Here is a 12,965-nt window from a genome sequence, read left to right as displayed (position 1 = left end):
AGCACCCAGCATCAGATGCCAGGTGTGCATGCTGGCGCCACAAGATCCAAGTGGTGGCCCACAGCACCGGAACGGCAGAGAGCTACGGAGACAGTTGAAGGACACGGAGTTCGCAGGGGCCAGAGAGACGGGCCCAGGTGGGGACTGCTCAGTTTATACAATCAGAATAAATCACGGTTGGAAGATCAAAGGCTGAGGACAAAAGCTCCACTAGAAAGCTCCAATCCCATGCCCAGTGTCAGGTCCTAAGCCAGAACCACTGACTGGAGGAGAGATTGCGCCTCCAGAAGGAAGATCCCCAAGCCCACAGCAAGGATGGTCAGCTGTCTTCCTCTGTCCTTCCCCAGGGTCCTATAGCCATTCACTTGGGTAACCATGTGCTGGGGAGATGGGAATGCCAGGCCCACTGGGATCGTTAGACGTTGATTCGAGGAATGTGTCCCACTGTCAGAGTGGGGTGTGTAGGGACCAGCCATCAGCAGAGTCCCAGCCCAGCTCGGCTCACACTGGGTCCACAGCATCCCTGCACTGGCCTATTGGCCTCCACCTCCAAGTGCTGGGGACCCCAGGGTGTTCTCCACACCCCTGTCTTTTCTCTCCAAGCCCTCCCTGCTGCCAAGAACTGTCCTTGATAAAGGCCAATTCTCTTCCACTTCCTGGACTGCCCCTTTCCTCTCTGCTTCCTTCTCCTTCTCAAGAACCAGAGCCTCCAAGGACCACTTCTCTGTTTCTGAGGAAAGCTGTTAGGGTGTGGACATCGATAAGTCACCTCCGCATTGTCAAAACATACAGGGAAGGCAATGACGTAGTCCAAGGAAAGACTTTCTAATGGTGAATTTCAGGCAAAAAGGCAGAGCCATGAGGCAGTCAGGTGCTGTTGGGCAAAGAATTGCTTCCATATTTCTTTCAGTGAGCACTAAATCAACATCTGGGGGGGAAAACACTTTTGCCTTACACTCTCCTGACACCCTGCGCATATCTCTAGCACCATGTTATTTAAAAGTATCTTACTAGGATGGTGAACGGCCCCAGCAGCCCTGAGGATCTCAGTGCTGGCTGTCTACACAGGCCTGACAGCAGGAGATGCTGCTGTAGAACCAGGCTCCCTGGGAGCAGTGGAGAGACTGGTGTTTCCTGTTACCTTTCCTGTGCCCCTTCCTAATTGGGAGCTTGCTCAGAGCAGCTGTATGACCGATTACTCTCTGCACTTTAACCTCCAACCAAGCACTGAACAGGTGCCCTGGGACTGGAGGAAGGACAGAAATAGCAGGTGGGGTCCAGTACCTCCGGGCCTCCCTCCCAGCCCCGAGGACACAATGGAATCACGGCGTGCGGTTGCCACGGCCCACGTCTATGTCCTGCACCGGGGTCTGCGGGCTGGGAGCTTTCGGGGGCCGGCGTGCCCAGGCCAGCCTGGCTTCTGTGGCAACACCAGCCCAGGTCCTGGTACCCAGAAAGTGCTGGTGGAGTCTAGTGGCTGGGCTCCTACCAGATACATAAGGAATTACTCCCTTCCCTGAGGCTTCATTTTGAAAATATATTTAGTAACTTCTAAACAAAGCACACCAACCCACCCAGTTCTATGTGTTTAGTTAAATTAATTCTATTTTAATATTTCCATTAGCCATTTAATTTATTCTAAAACCTGGCACTGCAAAGTAATAAAACCCCTCAAATATTGACAGACAGTAAAGTAAATGTCGCCTAGCTACAACCATCTGTTTTTCCTCCGAATTCCTCAAGATGGAGGGTGTGCTGCCATCATTTATTTATGAGCCTGCCTGGGCCCGTGGCGTCTGCTCTCAGCCCTCTCCCAGTCCCTGAGCCAGGGCTGCTGGATAGGACACTCTGGAGCTGGTCACAGGGTGAGAGGGAAAGGAGGAAATGGTCTGGAGTGAAAACGAGAAAATCTACACAGCGGAGAGAAATGGGGTGAGCCTGGCTGAAATCTCAAAGCTTGCTGTTCCCTGCCCCCGGCCCCAAGCCAGCAGCCCTCTGATGTCCTTGGAGTACTGACCGCTTCTCCCCATCCCCGGCCCAGCCCTCCCAGCCCTGCCCCTGGCCTGGAGACCCCTCCTCCTGCCCAGCTAGGCTTGGAGGGGAGGGAAGCGCTGTGCACAGCTGGCCCTGGGGTCCTCACAGAGGCAGAGTCTGACCGAGCCAACAGCTCAGATCCCTGACTACACCTTCCTCCCAAGGGTCTGCTTTAGCGTTGGGGGTGAGGCTGGAACCCCAGCTCTGAGGGCACCTCCCCATGAGGCGGGCGCAGCACGGCCTGAAAGCAAGTCCTCAGGCAGGACAAAGGACGGAGCCGGCTTCAAATCTTGGGCCCTCGATTCGAGAGCTGTGGAGCGTGGCACCTCCCCTTTCACTAGAGTGAGAGATGGGGTTCCCTGTGGGGTTCAAGATATGTTTGTCCGGCCCATAACGGGGGCCCGGAAGGCCGTGGCAACATTGCCCCAGATGCCCAGCATCTCAGAAGGAAGGCTGTCGCCTGAGCCACTGCTCTCTGAGCCTGGGGTACAGGTTGGACGTCCCCCAGGTGGGGGACCCGAGAGGGAGGCCAGGCAGCCCCGCTGGGCACTCGCACACCTGCCAGTGTGCTTGAATGTACCTGGTGTTTACAAGGCACACATACTTACAATACTTCCCATGCCACCACGCCGAGCCAAGGCCGCCGCAAAGCTCCCCATGCACGTGTCCGGCCGTGCAGCTCCAGCCCACTCCGTCTTCTCGCTACCTGCTCCCCTCGGCGCCCCACCAGGCTCCAGCAGCGTGGCTACCCGTTAGCATCCTCCACTGAAGACCCAGCTGGAAAGGGGAGGGGGCGCCACCCAGGAGCTCAGCCCTGAGAAGAGTCTGGAGGGGACGGAAGCCCAGGCCACTCGTTTGTCCAGCCAGCAGGCATGTCGATCCCACGACTTGCTCCAGGGATACCAGATGCTTCAGGGTGCCCGGAGCCCCACGGGGAGACAGGCCAGCAAGGGAGGAGAGGTGCCTCTGTTTGCCGGGTGCTGCAGCGGAGTCTGTGCTCTGGCCAGCCTCCTCAGAGGACAGGAGACGCTCCCAAGAGAAGGAGAGGAGCCTGCAGGTTACTTGGGATCCAGGAGGAGAGGGAAGGGTCAGGGGAGGGGCCAGGGAGCCTCACACAGCTCGCTCGACTGGACAGAAGGTGTGAGAAGGGGTCAACGTGGAAAGCCAAGACCTACGACTGAGAAGAAAGCCCAGACGTTAGCCTGCGGGCAATGGAGAGCCAAGGCTGGTTTTAGCCTGGGGGAGGGACATGCTCCCACTTGAAACTGAGACACATTCCTGGGGCAGCCGTGGAGAGCTGGAGGGACCCCGCCTAGGAGGAGAGGCTAAAGCGAGTGGGAGAGAGCAGACTCAGGAAGGGCCTCAAAGGCGCTCTCCAAACAAAGGCCTGTCATGCGCCTTTAGTCTGTGTGGCTCCACGAGCAGGGCCTCAAGCAGGTAGAGTTAGCCAGCCAGCACCCCCCAGACTGGCAGGAGGGAGGGAGCTCTCTGTCCCAGGAGGGGCCCCAGCAGAGTCAGGGAGCCCTTGGCCGCAGCTGTCGGTGAGGACCTAGGTTCAAGTAAGGTCTGATATCCCATCCCTTGTCATAACTGCTCATTGGGCAGCTGCCCCGTGCAGGCACGTGGGGAGAGAACTGACGTCCTGCCCGTCTGGCCAGAGCTCCCCTTGCACAGGAATGGGAGAATTACATGACGCAGGTGACAACTCCAGGGATGCAGCCAAAGAGGACCGTGGTGCCCGGAGGCCACGGCGGGTGTGAGAGATTCAGGTGGGCAGGGAGGGCGAAGTCCTGGGGGCCCTGGTCCTGGCGTCATCGCCAAGCGGCTCGCCCAACCCTGCCACCAGAGGACACAGCATCCCTCCAGGGTCATCGTCACCCCACATCATTCTCATGACAGCCTTGCGTGTGAGGGAAGACACCCAGTGGGGCGAGGCACCTGTGGGAGGGCACACAGCTGGGGACTGCGGTGTCCCGCCAGCTCCACCCGTCTGCACCCCGCTCCGCCCACTCGCCCCTGCCCCCGCCCGCCCTCTCCGCCTACGGATTCCCCCGCTGCGTGTGCAGCAGGCGTCTCCAAGGCCCGCTTCACCTCCACCGCCCCACACGCTGCTTCCCAGAGAAGTGCCCCCAAACACATCTTGGCAACACCTCCCCCAGGTTTCATCTGCCTGTTTGGGTCTTCGATTATCTCGACAAGTTCTGCTGACGTCATCCCGGGAATTCACGCAGACCCCCGCAGCCTATCAGACCGGCAGCTCCAAAGGAGGATGAAAGAAGTTGCGTGTTCACAGCCAAAAGAGTTCATAAATGTTCCCCAAATTACCAGATGTCTGTAATTTATGGCCAAGGCGAGATGCGTCAGACCCGCGGGGAGCTGAGAGGTTGCTGCGGGGAGGTGTCACCTGGTGAGGAGGCGGCCGTGCAGCCACGGGCTCTGAAGGACGGTGGGGAGGGACTGGCCACAGGGACGTGGGCCCAGGGGCAGAGGTGGGAAAGATGCGCAGAGGCGGCACTTCGTTCAGGTCTTGTGCCAGGATGTCTGTGAGCATCACACACACACACGCACACACACACACACACGCACCTGCACGGTCTCAGGACACCGTGCAGCCCCAGGGGCCATGGAGTGAGTGACGGCGCCCAGCCCACAGGAGCCCCTGGGATTCAGCATGGCCCTTCTTGCTGCAGCAGAAACCTAAGGGGCCCCGAGGCAGGGACGTCACCAAAGCTGGGCTGATGGCCCAGGGCAGCTGTGGATACCTGGGTGACCCAGCTCCCCCACCCGCTGCACCGCGGGGCTCACTCACAGAGTATGCAGGTCAAGAGCTCGTCTTTGTGCGAGACGGCCCCCAAAGGGAATCCACAGTCAGCCTTGGTGCAGGAAGTTGGGGAACATAAAAGCAAAGGTCTGCAAGCATCTCAGAACACGGTCTTCCAGGACCCTGGCCGTTTACCTCCCCATTTTCAGCTGAACACCCTGAGGTCTCGGCGGCCGTGACCTTTCCAAGGTCACACGGGTGGTAAGTGGTCAAGATGAGTTTCAAATCCATACTTGATGGTCTAACACCCACATTCTCCACCAGATGCTTGTCCCTACGCCGGGCGCCAATCAGTCAACGGCTCTTGCCAAAGTGTTCGTGTCACGGTCACGCCTTGTATATTCCATCACACATGCCAAATATTTTACTTTAAAAGATAATAAAGAAAAGGTCTCAGAGCCAGTAGAAAGCAGAGGGTTCCTCTCTGTGCACTCTTCACACGGACAGGCAACCACATTCAGCCAAAGGCCTGAGGAGGAATCTCACCAGGGCAGGCTGTGAGCTTGTCCACGGCCCCTGGCCACCAGGCTTCGGGGATGCTTTCCAGCGCCAGCACTCCGATAGGCGTGGAACCGGCGAGAAGTGGCCCCAACCATTGCCAGCAAAGACACCATGGGGCCAGGGAAGCAGGTTCAGCAGTGCCTGGGCATCTCCCACTGGGGCACCACCTCCAACAGGGTTCCCTGCCCCGAGGAGCTGTGATCTGCTAAGACTCTATTAATAATTTCCAGACAACACAACTCCTGCAGCCTTCTCACTGTTAGGATGAGAAGCCATCTCAGAGAGGGAAGAAAAGAGCACCCAATGGAGGTCACCAGAGTTACCGATGTTGAGGAAGCAGGCAGCCCACCCATCATGGGAGCTGCTCTGAGGACAGTCGAGAACACAGACAGTTTAGGAGCCAAAGGGGCGCGAGGAGGGAGAAGAGATCAGGACCAGTAGGCTTGATCTAGAGCATCCACCCAGTGGCATGGCCGCTGGGCTGTCATGGGAGTCCAGGCAGCTGGGAGTAGCTGAGCAGGGAGAGTTCTTCAGGATCAGACTGGAGGGGGCATCCCTGGAGGTCTTGGAGGCCAGCCTGGCCAGATGCAGCTGCTGCTCCAAGCACAGGCAGGCCGTGTTCTAGACCTGAAGTCAAAGAAGTAAGATTACATTGTGAGGAGGCCGGAGGAGCCTTGAGTGACCACAGCCCTGTTCAAACCTGACCACGGAACCTCAGGCAAGCTGCTGAACCTCCCCAATACCGGTTTTCCCCATGCGTCTGGTACGACTGAGAATTCCTGTCTAGCAGAAACACTGGTGGCAGGAAGTCAGATCCTGTGTTCGCACATGAGACACAGATAATACTGCAACTCCTGGTTACTAAAAGGGCGCCTCCTGCATGCATGCAGCATGACAGTTATTCCCATTTTACAGGTGAGACACTGAGGCTCAGAGAGAGAAGGCACCAGAGAAACCCACAGAGCTAGAAAGTGACAGGCCCACAAAGCAGGTCTCCAGGCTCCCAAGACACTGCATAAGTCTATTCCTCAAATCTCCCCCTGCAGAGATAAGAAGTGGGGTCATTATTAATCTCCAAATTTTCATTCCTTGAAATTCTGGGAAATTTTTCCAAAACTGCAGCAGCACATACAGGAGGCCAGGAGGCCAGGATGTGATGCGGCCAGGCTGAGAAAGAGGAATTCACCCCCCTTGGACATTTCTGGGGGGGTGTCCCTCTGTGCCCCTTGACCTTCTCGCAGCTGTGAGAAGATAAATGTTTCATTATTCAGAGATGCCTCCTGCCAAGGCAGATCCAGGGCTGGCTCTGGGTTCTGACCACCCCTGACCTCACAGGTCGCCTTGGCGGTGACCCCAAATCCTCCACATTCCTCCCTCTCCAGGTCAGGAATGTCATTGGGTTTGCAAGGGACAGTTTCAGAGGCTCTGCCGGTCTTAAATCACAAGAGTGGGGGGACTTAAATCACAAGAGTTGGGGGACTTAAATCACAAGAGTCCCAGGGCAGGGATGGCTGACAGTCATGGAGTCCCCATCAATCTTCCCACAAGACGGTTCAGGCTCCGCAGAGGAGGATTTACTGGGTGGGAAGGACACAGGACAATGCTCCCCCGTCCGGGCCCCCAGCCGGCAGCCTTTTCCCACGGTCGGCGCTGCTGTCCTGATGGAAGGGTCAGAAAGGCCAGCACAGGCACCTCAGTCTCGTGGGCTTACCAGTGGCTTCACTTGTTTTTTCTTCTCTTCTGAATGTGTCCAAAGTCTGCAAAAAGTGCGCATTACTGTTTAAATCAAGGGAGGAAAGAAAACAATAGGTTGTTTTGTTTTGTTTGTTTGTAAGAGAGCTGTTCTCAAGTGCTAAGACCCAACAGGCATCTCCCGCCAGCCTGCAGGGAACATGGACCCACGGCAGGGAGCCTAAATGTGTCTGATTTCCCAGGGAACCCACATCAAAAGCCCTTCTCATTCCAGGAACAAATGCGGTGCTGAGAACAGGCACAAACTTCCCCTAGAGAAACCCAAGCGGTATTCCAATCACAGCCCTGAATGCTGCCCGGCTGGCTGCCCCCATTCACCCAGCCTCCCGCTGCCAATCCCTCAATCCCCAGGGCTGCAACCTTTCCCGATCTCCCCTGCCCCGCGACGCTCCAGACAATCTGGACCTGGCCCCTGGGCTCTGGTCTAGGTGGACGGGCCAACGTCTGCACCATTTTGGTCAGAAAAGTCTGGGTACTTGGGAGAAGCCTTGATGGCCTGGGAGGATGGCACTCCCCACACAACCCCACCTATCTGCCGGCCCTCTTACCCGCCTGCATGACCTTGGCAAGTTCCTGGCCTCGCCATGCCTCGGTATCCCAATCTCTAAATAGGGTACCGAGAGCACCCCTCTCGTAGAAAGGAGTGGAGGAGGAAAGTGCTTAGTCAGCATCTGTCTCGTGGTAAGCGCCCATGCGTTCACTGTCACTGCTCTCAATATTCACATTTTACCCTGCAGCAAACAGGTATTGAGTCCCATCTGAGTCTTTGCTCGAAGCAGCTACCACAATGAACACTTGCTCCTTCACTGCCACCTTAGATTCTACCCACAATTTGGTGCGGCAAGACAAGAATTACCCTCACCACGTGAAAGGTAAGAAACCTGACTGTACCCATCCACTCTGCCCCAGCTTGTCATTCACCAGAGACTCTACAGGGCCTGCGCCACGCCAGGAAGAGTGCTAGACCCTGCCCTGCGCTGAGCAACCTCATACTTTAACACAAGAAAAATCAGTTGTTTTTAAGTCACTGGCCACCTGCAGCTGGTTAATCAGAGCTCCCTGCAACAGCACTTGGACGTTACCTGTCAGTTCAGACTAAAAGTGCTCTGTAGTGGATTAGTGATGCCTGCCATGGGCACAGGAGGGGCCTGGAGTAGTGAGTCAGACACGGGCAGTGATTTATGATGGGGTCAGAATTAGAACCCAGATGTCTTGACCTCAATGTAGTGATCACAGGCATGGCACCACAAAAGTGCCTAGAAATTATGTGTAAAGTTTTCATTTCCCATTTTAATGAGAATGTCACCATTTACTATGGACTAAGTTGTATCTTCCCAAAATTTGTATGTTGAAGCCCTAACCCCCAATGTGACTATATTTGTGCATAGAGCCTATAAGAAGGTAATTAGGGTTAAATGAGGTTATTAGGGTGAGGCCCTAGTCTGACAGGATTAGTGCCCTTATAAGAAGAGACACCAAAGGGCTCTCTGTCTCTCTCTATCTCTCCATCCCTCCCTCTCCCTCTCTCTTTTCTTTCCTTTTCTTTTTTTTTTGCCATGCCACGGGGCTTGCGAGATCTTAGTTCCCTGACCAGGGATCAAACCCAGGCCCTGGCAATGAACGTGCTGAGTCCTAACCACTGGAACACCAGGGAATTCTCCCTCTCTCCCTCTCTTCCATTCTCTCCTGCTACCTGAGGACACAGTAAGAAAGCAGCCATCTGCAAGCTGCAAGCCATCTTCCCTAAGACACACCTCACAGAGCTCTACCATGCTGGCACCCTGATCTTAGACTTTGCTACTCCAGAACTGTGAGAAAGTAAATGACTATTGTCTAAGACACCCAGTCTAGGGTGTTTGGTTATGACAGCCTGAGTAGGGTAGAAGAACACACCATCTCTACACTATTGCTAAGCAATCAGAACCGTGGAATGGATTCTCCACGTCTGCAGCTCTGTTCCTACTGCTGATTCTAACCTCCCCACAAACGTGAGCAGTCACTTCCTTTCTGGGAAGCCAAGGGAAGTCCCAGCCCTGCCCCATGCCTCCTCCTCCTGTCTATGACCTTCCTCAGCACGATCATCGCCTTCATCCTCGAGAATCTACAAAGAAGTAAGAGATGCTCAGAGGCTTCAGAATAGCCCTCAGATCACCTCTGCATCCTCAGAGCAGCCCCTTGGGCTCCAAACCCAGGCCCATCTCCCACTGCCCATGTCCAGTTCTCAGAAGAACCATCAATCCTGAAAGCACCCATCTCTTTCCCACCACAGAGAGACAGAGATCTCAGCCTCCTTGGTTGGTGAGAAGATCGGTGGCACCAGGGAAGGCCCCAGTCCTGTGCGTCTCCCTGGTGGGCCAGCCGCAGTGTATAAAGTTCTGACTGTGACCAACCCTCACCCCTTCATCCAGCAGCAATCACTGAGTCAGGATGACTCATGACAGCTTGGTGACTGCCACTCTGTGCCTGCGGGTCCCTGCCTGGTGCACCTCTCAGGGCTCATTCCCTGTCTGGAATGGGGCCAAAGATGGTAGGTCCTATTCACGGGTCACAGAGGATATAAAGCACACACACAGGACAGTGCGAGTGCAGGTGGGCACTCCGTGGTGTTAGCTGTTATTGTGCTTGTCATGTTGCTCTTGTACCAGACACTTTTCACATATGGCCTCACTGAACGCTCCTATCCTGTCACCAAATGCAAATTCATGTGCCCGACACACAGTGAGGCCAAACAAACTGAAATGTCGGAGTTTGGAGCAAAGAAAAGTTTATTGCAGGGCCAAGGAAGGAGAATGGGTAGCTCGTGCTCAAAAAAACCCAAAATCCCCAATGGTTTTCGGGGAGAAGTTTTCATAGGCAACATTTGGGGTGAGGGCTGCAGGGTGTGTAACTTTCTTCTGATTGGTTGGTAGTGAGGTGACAGGGTGGTGTTTCCAGGAATCTCAATCCAGCCTTATGATTTCAACCAGTCTGTGGTCTCAGCATGTAATTACCATCCTCCACCTGGGTGGGGGCTAAGGCCACCTTCTGCCTGCAGAAGAACTCAAAGATATTGTTACGTGTATTCCTTGAGGAGGAGCCAGGATCCTGCTTTAACCCTGCTCTACTGTTTCTTGACTGCTCCTCCCCTGTTTCTGCATTCCCTTACTTCCCTAATTAGCAACTGTTTGAACCCACCCTTTGGTACTCAGGGAAGGTCTAGGAGGCTGAAGCCTTTTTCCTACAGACAAGAAACAGAGGACACAGGAAGGATTTGTACACAGGGGGACCTCACAGGGTCCTGCTCGGTTTCAAACCCTGCAAGGTGGTATCATTAACCCAGGAAGTGAGGAAACTGGGACTCCAGGAAGCTGAGGCCATGCAGGCCGCCTGAGAACCAGGAATGAACCCCCATTTCCAGAGCCCAGTGGACAGCAGCTGCGGGATCCAACCTCACTGCACCCTGACAGTCAGTGTGTGCTCCCCAGGGCCCCAGGGAAGGGAATGTGGCCAGGGCCACACAGGAGCAAAGGAGGGATGCAGTGACAATTAGGAGCCAGGGAAGTGTCCCTTACAGAGAATCTGGGTGCCTGGCTGAGGAGGGTGCTGGGCCAAGAACCAGCCCTCGTCACTCACTTGGAGCCCCTGGGCAGGAGCACAGAGAGGGGAGAGAGATGAGCATACGTTTCCCTGGCTCTCGGGTACCAGACTCTTCTCACATTCTCCTCGACAAAGATACCACACAGCCTGCCAATCAGGACCACGACTGTGGGCAGCAGGGCTGAGCTCTCCCCTGACCCAGGGGCTCAGAGGTGCTGCCCACTGCCAGGAGTGCTGACCACCAGTCTTCCAGGCCCTTCCGGAGATGAGGGAGCCAGAATTCTCCAAGCAGCTGAAGGTGGCCTCAGCCTGCAGTGGCTTGAAGCAGGATTTCAGTTTCCTGGCCAGAGATTGAAGTCAGGCCACAGCAGTGAGAGCACTGAATCCTAGCCTCAGACCACGAGGGCCGGTAGCCAGTGAAAAGGCCCCTAGCCTGCTGGCTTTGAAGAAATGAATTTCCACAAAGAGATGGAAAGTAGTGAATCAAAGTGTCTATTAGGAGGAAAAAGAGTACGTGTGAATGGACTCACAAGGGTGAGCTCAGAGAGAGTCGCGCCTTTGTGGTAGTTTGAATCACTTTTACGGGGCATTTCTTCCGGGTTTCCTCTAGCCAATCATCTTGCTTTGCCTGACTCTGAGTCCATATTTGGTTTATCTCAGGGTCCTCCCCTGTGACTGCTCACATCTCTAAGCCAAGATGGATTCCAGTGCAGAGGCCTGTGGGAAGGTTGACATCACCTACTATGGGGTGGCGCTCCCTCCCTTTTTGACCCCCGAGGAGCCTTTCTGCACATGTGTAGCTGGGAAGGTCTCCTTGACCTCAAGAATGAGAAATATGTGGTCTATTTATCTCTTATCTGAGCAGGACTCAGCTCCTCTCTGCCTCCGTCATTATCTTTATCTTGGAGCATCTGGTCCACAGGGGACAGAGTCCAGCTGCTCAGCCTGGGGCCCATCTACCTCCTGCCTCAGGATGGCCAGGACTGAGAGAGGGAAGACAGCAGGGGAGAGGAAGGGCCCAGGCCTCCCGCCCCCAAGGGACATGTGACCATCACTTCCATCTCTACACATCCTAGGGCTTCAGCTGCTCAGACTTCTGCCCACACCCACCCACTACCTCAGGCCCCAGATATCTGTCTGGCCAGTTGTGAACCATACATGAAGCACCATTTTGAACATAAAGCATAGCACGTAAATACGAACTTTAAGAGTTCAACGCAGTTCCTTCTTTGCGGGTTTTCTCATCCACTGTCTGCCTTTCAACAGCCCTGTAAGGTGGTTTGGAGAAAGTGCCATTCTATCCATTTTGCAGGTGAGAAAATGGAGTCTCCATGTATGAGTCAGGGTTATTACTGCTGGATGCTGTAACAACTGAAACGTCTTGCTTAATACAAAAAAAAAAAAAAAATGCTCATTCCTTATTTATTCAAACCCAGTGCAGATGCTCTAGTCTGTGACTCTCCTGGCCAGCTCCTGCCATTCTGGGAGGTCACTGTCATTGGGGGTCTTTAGGGTCCTCCCTTGGACCCCCTGCATTCTGCTGGTCAATCTCTGGAAGTGTGGAGAACCACACAGGATGTGATTCAGCCAGGCCTGAAGGTGGGCATGCCCCTGGCCTCAGCCCACATCCCATTGACCAAAGCACAGTGACATCACCCCAGCTTTACATCCAGGGAGGCTGGGAAACGTAGTCCAGGTGTGCCCAGGAAGAGGAACTGGGGCTGGGGCATCAGGCCAGCTCCTGGCAGCCCCAGGTTAGATGCCCGGGCCTGGCTCCGCTCATGCTACCACCCATCCTCCCAGTGGGGGTCCTCACACACGTCCTCTCAGAGTCTGCTTCTGGGACAGGGGCTGAACCAAGACTGTTCAAACTGAGCATCTACATGTGGATTTAGCTACAGGATGTTTGATCAATTAAAAACCAGAGAAGTGTAAAGAGACAGGAAGACATTTCAATTCACCTAAGAAGAAACTGCAAGGAGGGAGATTAAAACCACATTTAAATTACAGAAAAAAATAATTGGCAAAGTTCCTAGAATCCAAGTACGTTCCTGTAATGAGTAGAATTCTCCTCTCCTCAACTGCAAAAGCAGTGGGCCTCCGGTTCCAGGAGGCCCGACTTAATTACAGTCTAGTTGGATATTAAAGTTGCAGCTACTCAAGTTCAGCAGCAGTTGTCTAATTATAAGGTCTCAGGAGGGGAGGTCTATAATCAGTTTTTCAAAGAGTATCTCCTACACGTAGCACCTTTCCACAGGGGGCCCCTGGAATCTTTCCAAAT

Source organism: Monodon monoceros, unplaced genomic scaffold, assembly GCF_005190385.1.
Source record: "Monodon monoceros isolate NGI ecotype Baffin Bay Population unplaced genomic scaffold, NGI_Narwhal_1 Super_Scaffold_16, whole genome shotgun sequence".
Lineage (NCBI taxonomy): Eukaryota > Metazoa > Chordata > Mammalia > Artiodactyla > Monodontidae > Monodon > Monodon monoceros.
Note: the sequence above shows the minus strand (reverse complement) of the source record.